Source organism: Nicotiana tabacum, chromosome 1 (genome assembly GCF_000715075.1).
Source record: "Nicotiana tabacum cultivar K326 chromosome 1, ASM71507v2, whole genome shotgun sequence".
Lineage (NCBI taxonomy): Eukaryota > Viridiplantae > Streptophyta > Magnoliopsida > Solanales > Solanaceae > Nicotiana > Nicotiana tabacum.
Genome location: NC_134080.1, coordinates 72,594,323 through 72,599,517, shown reverse-complemented (window position 1 = coordinate 72,599,517; position 5,195 = coordinate 72,594,323). Strand labels below are relative to the sequence as shown.

At 38.5% G+C, this 5,195-nt stretch overlaps 1 non-coding gene across 1 annotated transcript; it reads left to right on the top strand.

Moving 5' to 3' along the window:
* Positions 1 to 4,557: 4,557 nt before the first annotated feature.
* LOC142165085 (small nucleolar RNA R71) lies at positions 4,558 to 4,664 on the top strand. Its single transcript, XR_012696084.1, has one exon. It is a non-coding gene; the product is annotated as a small nucleolar RNA R71 (small nucleolar RNA).
* The last annotated feature ends 531 nt before the right edge of the window (positions 4,665 to 5,195 follow it).

The following is a 5,195-nucleotide window of genomic DNA, read 5'->3' as shown; positions in this document are numbered from 1 at the left end:
AACTCGGAGAGTTCTTGATGGTTTTACCGCGGTTTGGGAATGTATATTTTCTGTGTACATGGGATGTATAATGATTTTCCTTCTAGATGGGACCAATGGAAGGTTCGTGACTAGTGAATATGTAGTTGATTGTGGCTCGGAAAGGGATTTTACAGTTCTCATATTTATCATAGGATGGCATGTTATATGTGGTATGTTGTGTAGGGCGGGGATTGGCATATGTAAGGTTGCAATTCAGTTTTGAAAGGAAGGTCATAAATTCTTAGACATCACAGCCAGTTTCAGATGACTAGGTAAATGATATTACTAAATGGTGTGTCTTGATAACGGTATGCACTTCAGAAAGAGGTAAATGTGGTTGAGTTAATAATACATCATAGTTATTACGGTTGTGGACTGTGACAAAATAGCTAAGGTTGGTCAGAGGATAGTATGTTCTACGATTCAGTCGTTGTGAACCTTCAGATGATTATTTATCTATTGTGTGTGACTAGACTTGATGTATGGTTCATTGGTAGACCTATGTGGATGCATGTTCTAGCTCGAGTCGGCTTGGTTGGCCCTAAATTGTATTGTTGAGGGATAGGTTGATTCGATGGTTATTGAGCTTATTAGTGATCTGGGGAGATCTATGAGTTGCCTTTCTGTGTTGCGAGACATTATGATTTATTGGTTATGGGCACATATGGTGCGGTTGTAATGGGGTTCATAGTGGAAGTCGAGCGGGAAGAGTAATCGGGTGTTGCTCGGTTAATGGTGTATCGGTTACGTCCTATCGGGTTTGCGTGGTATATGTTACTTGTTTCACCGTTGGTGTAATGATTTGCTTTGGTTCCAGACGTCAAATTGTGCATGGTTGTCAATTTCGAGCATAGTGACTTGAGGTGTCCCAGTGAGCGCAGTCGACTATTTATATGGATCGGGTTGTGCGCCACAGCGATGCATGGATCGGGCTGCACGCCGCAGCGGTTACTTTGATTTCAGTTATTGTGAGAGATATACGGATCGGGATGCACGCCGCAGCAGTTACTATATGGTACCAATTGAGCGTGAATGCTGAGTGCGAGTACTGATTGGTAAGAGTTGAGTCACGAGTGACAGAGAGGCTAGCCCGAGGGGCAATAGATATATACATGCATATGAGTAATGTTTTTGCCTGAGAGGCCTGTTTATGGACTTATTGATTTCACTCCTCTTTAAAGTGAATTTCTATCGAATATGTTGATTTATCGACTGTTTTCACTCATCTTTATATGAGCCTCTGTCGGAAAGTTGAACAAATGTTTTAAAACAACTTTTATTTAAACTGGGGTTTATGAGATGTTTAGAAATTAATCACTGATTTGGCATTGGTTATTTCCCCTGAGATTTTTAAGTTATGAAGTGTTTATGATTACTGTTTTGCCAGAGGGGCTATTTTACAAACTATGTTTTGCCCGAGGGGTCGATTATGGATTTAATCTCTATTATTATCTTAAATGGTATTGAACCCCTACCGAAACTGCTGGAAAGTATTTCAAAATGATTTTTACTAAAAGCTGGATTTTAAAAGGGAAGATTGACTCGTATTATGATTTGAAGGCCTGTTGTGTTTATTGAGCCTAACGTGAATGTGGATTTATTGTTTCCTACTGCTCAGCCTTTATTTACTCTTATTACTTACTGGGTTGGAGTACTCACATTACTCCCTGCACCTCATGTGCAGATTCAGGTATATCGGAACCCGGTAGCGGGTGTTGATAGCTCAGTCGCGGAGTCATCAGAGTTAGCAAGGTGGTTGCATGACGTTCGCAGCACCGCTTCCTTCCCCTCATTGTTGTTACTGTATTTAATACATTTTTAGACTTTTGTTGTATTCAGACCTTGATAGTTGCTCATGACTAGTGACACCCCGATGTCGGGTTGGTATTTTATTCCGCACTGTTATTCCAGGATTTTATTATGAAACATTGTTTAATTTAAAGACTTAAAAATGACTCTTAATGCTTAAAGGGTTAAGGTGAGTGTTGTGTCGGCTGGCCTTGTCTTCATGAGAGTCGCCATCACGACCGGGCTGGTTTGGGGTCGTGACAGTTAATCACAAGTCCTGTGGGTACGATATCTGGACTTACAATCCTATATTACTTGTCGACCACGTATACTTGCGTGTGCAATTGGTATTTGGTTATACCCTGAATAGCCATCAAGAAAATAGTAAAAACCATATCCTGCAATTCTTTCTAACATTTGATCAATAAATGGTAAAGGAAAATGATCTTTTCTGGTAGCATCATTGAGACGTCTATAATCAATGCAGACTCTCCATCCTGTAACAATCCTCATAGGTATGAGTTCATTATTTTCATTCTTTATAACTGTCATACCTCCTTTCTTGGCACTACCTTAACTGGACTTACCCAAGGGCTATCTGAAATTGGGTAAATAATACCTGTCGCTAGAAGCTTGACAATCTCCTTTTTCACCACTCCTGCTTTGCAGGATTCAATCTCCTTTGGGGTTGGATTATTGGCTTGTAGCTATCTTCCATGAGGATTCTATGCGTACAAATTGCTGGACTAATCCCTTTGATATCCTCTACAGTCCACTCTAAGGCTCCTTTGTGTGCTTTTAAGACTTGAATTAGTCTTTCTTCTTGTTTTGCAGGCAAAGAAGATTAAATAATTACTGGAAATAGTTCTTGCTCAAGATAAACATATTTTAAATAAGAGGGAAGAACTTTGAGTTCAATTTTTGGTTTAACTTCTTCTAATTGCATCTCCTTATCCTCCGAATCTTTTTCCAGTATTTTAGCTTCTCTCCTAGTAGTGGGATCATCATCTTGTGCGGTATCTGATTCGGTCAAACATCTTTCCATTGAGTCTGAAATTAATTGATCATCTTTGAATTTATCTGCAAGATCACTAATCATGTCAATAGAAAAGCATGAAGATGATGCCTCATCTCCTGAAAATTTTAGTATCTTTTGCATATCAAAAATGACTCTTTCTTCATCAACTCTCAAGATTAGTTGCCCTTGATGAACATCTATGATTGCTCTTCCTGTAGCAAGAAATGGTGTACCCAAAATTATCGGTTCATCAGGACATTCTTTCATTTTAAGTACTATAAAATCTACAGGGAAAACAAACTTATCTACTCTTACAAGCACATTTTCAATTATTCCCTTAGGTTTCTTAGTACTTTGATCTGCAAACTGAAGAGAAACACCTATGTCCTACATTTCACCAAGATCCAATTTTCTAAAGATAGAAAATGGCATCAAATTTATTGAAGCTCCAGAACCGCAAAGTGCTTTTTCAAAATATATACCTCCCAAAGTGCATGGAATGGTAAAACTGCCAAGATCACCAAGTTTTTGTGGTAGTTTGTTTTGAAGTATAGCATTGCATTTTTCAGTAAGCATTACCACAGAAACTTCTTCCAATTTCTTTTTACTTAACAAAATTTCTTTTAAAAATTTAGCATATGAAGGCATTTGCAACAAAACATCAGTGAAAGGAATATTAATATGAATTTGTTTCAAGATTTCCAAAACTTTGCAAATTGACCGTCAAGCTTTTCTCGTTTCATTTTTTGTGGAAAAGGAATTTCAGAGGTGGGGCAACCATTTTTTCAAAAAAATTTTCTTCCTTATTCTTTATTTCTTTCTCCTTTGATGGTTCAGATGATTTTTCAATATTCTTATCCTTGTCTACCTGTTGTTCTGCCTGGTTCTTTTCTTGTCTGTCTGCATAAGGTTCATCTAGTTCCTTACCTGACTGTAAAGTGATGGCCTTAAGGTGCTCCTTTGGATTTTTCTCTGTATTTCTTGGTAAGGGATCCTGAATCTTTTCTAACACAAGAGCTTCCAATTGGCTTAATTGAATTTCCAAATTTTCGAGGGATGAATTTTGGCTTTCCATCTTTTCATCAGTGACCTTAATATACTTGTACAAAAGGTCATCAAGACTTGGATGAGCTTGTTGGGGCCTCTGCTGGCATGATCCTGCTTGTTGATATGGTCCTGCTTGCTGATAAGGTCTGTAACTCGGTTGCCCACAATTTTGACTCTAGTATCCCGGCGGACCTTGTACCTATTGTTTCTAGAAGCTTTGAGAGTTTTTTGCACCATTTGAGTTACTCCACTGAAATCCTGGATGCTTTTGTTCCATTGGACTCCCAAAAGGATATGGCTTGTAACCGATGACATTAACCTATTCATTCGTTTGATTGGTTGCTTGACGTTCATGGTTCTGGTAGTTTCCTCCGCACATGTCACAAGCCTCAGATTGGTTTGATTGTTGTGTATTCACCTGAAAAGATTCAAACTTTTATGCCAAAGAAACAATCTCATGCGTTAGTGTATTTAAAGCATCAACCTGATTTACCGTAGCAGCCTTTTTAATGATTACACGCTCAGATGTCCATTGGATAGCATTCTCAGAAATTTCATTCAATAGTTGCAATGCTTCCTCTGTGGTTTTACCCATTACAGAACCTCCTGCAGTTGCATCTATCACATTTCTAGCAGAGGGTTTTATCCCGTGATAAAAAATATACAATTGCATATGTTCAGGAATGTCATGGTGTGGACATTTTCTTAACATTGCTTTTAATCTTTCCCAAGCTTGATAAACTAACTCAGTGTCAGTCTACAAGAAATTAGATATGTCTTGTCTTAACTTTGTTGTTTTAGCAGCGGAAAAATATTTGTTTAAAAACTTCTGAGTCATCTGGTCCCATGTCGTAATGGACCCTTGAGGCAAACTTCGCAACCAAGTCTTGACATCTCCTTTTAAAAAAAAAAGGAAATAGCCTTAACTTGATAGCTTCAGGAGGTACTCCATTATACTTAGCAGATTCTACAAGTTCTAGAAAATCAATTAAATGACTATATGGGTCTTCACTTGTATCACCAGTGAAGATACAACATTGTTGAATTGTCTGAATCAGGCCGGTCTTGATTTCAAAGTTGTTGGCTGCCACTGGGGGCTTCCTGACACTAGATTCACAGTTGAAACGATCAGGTCTAGCATAATCCTTAAGGATTCTGTTTGCTGGCCTTGACGCCATTTCATCAAATTGCTCCTCTACATGGGCCGATGGTGGGATCCCAAGTGGGTTAATGTCCTTTGCTTTCTGGTTTTCCATTTCTTTACAAGATGCTCCTTGGGAAAACGATGTTTGTTCTTTCCTGCGCAATCGAATAAATCTTT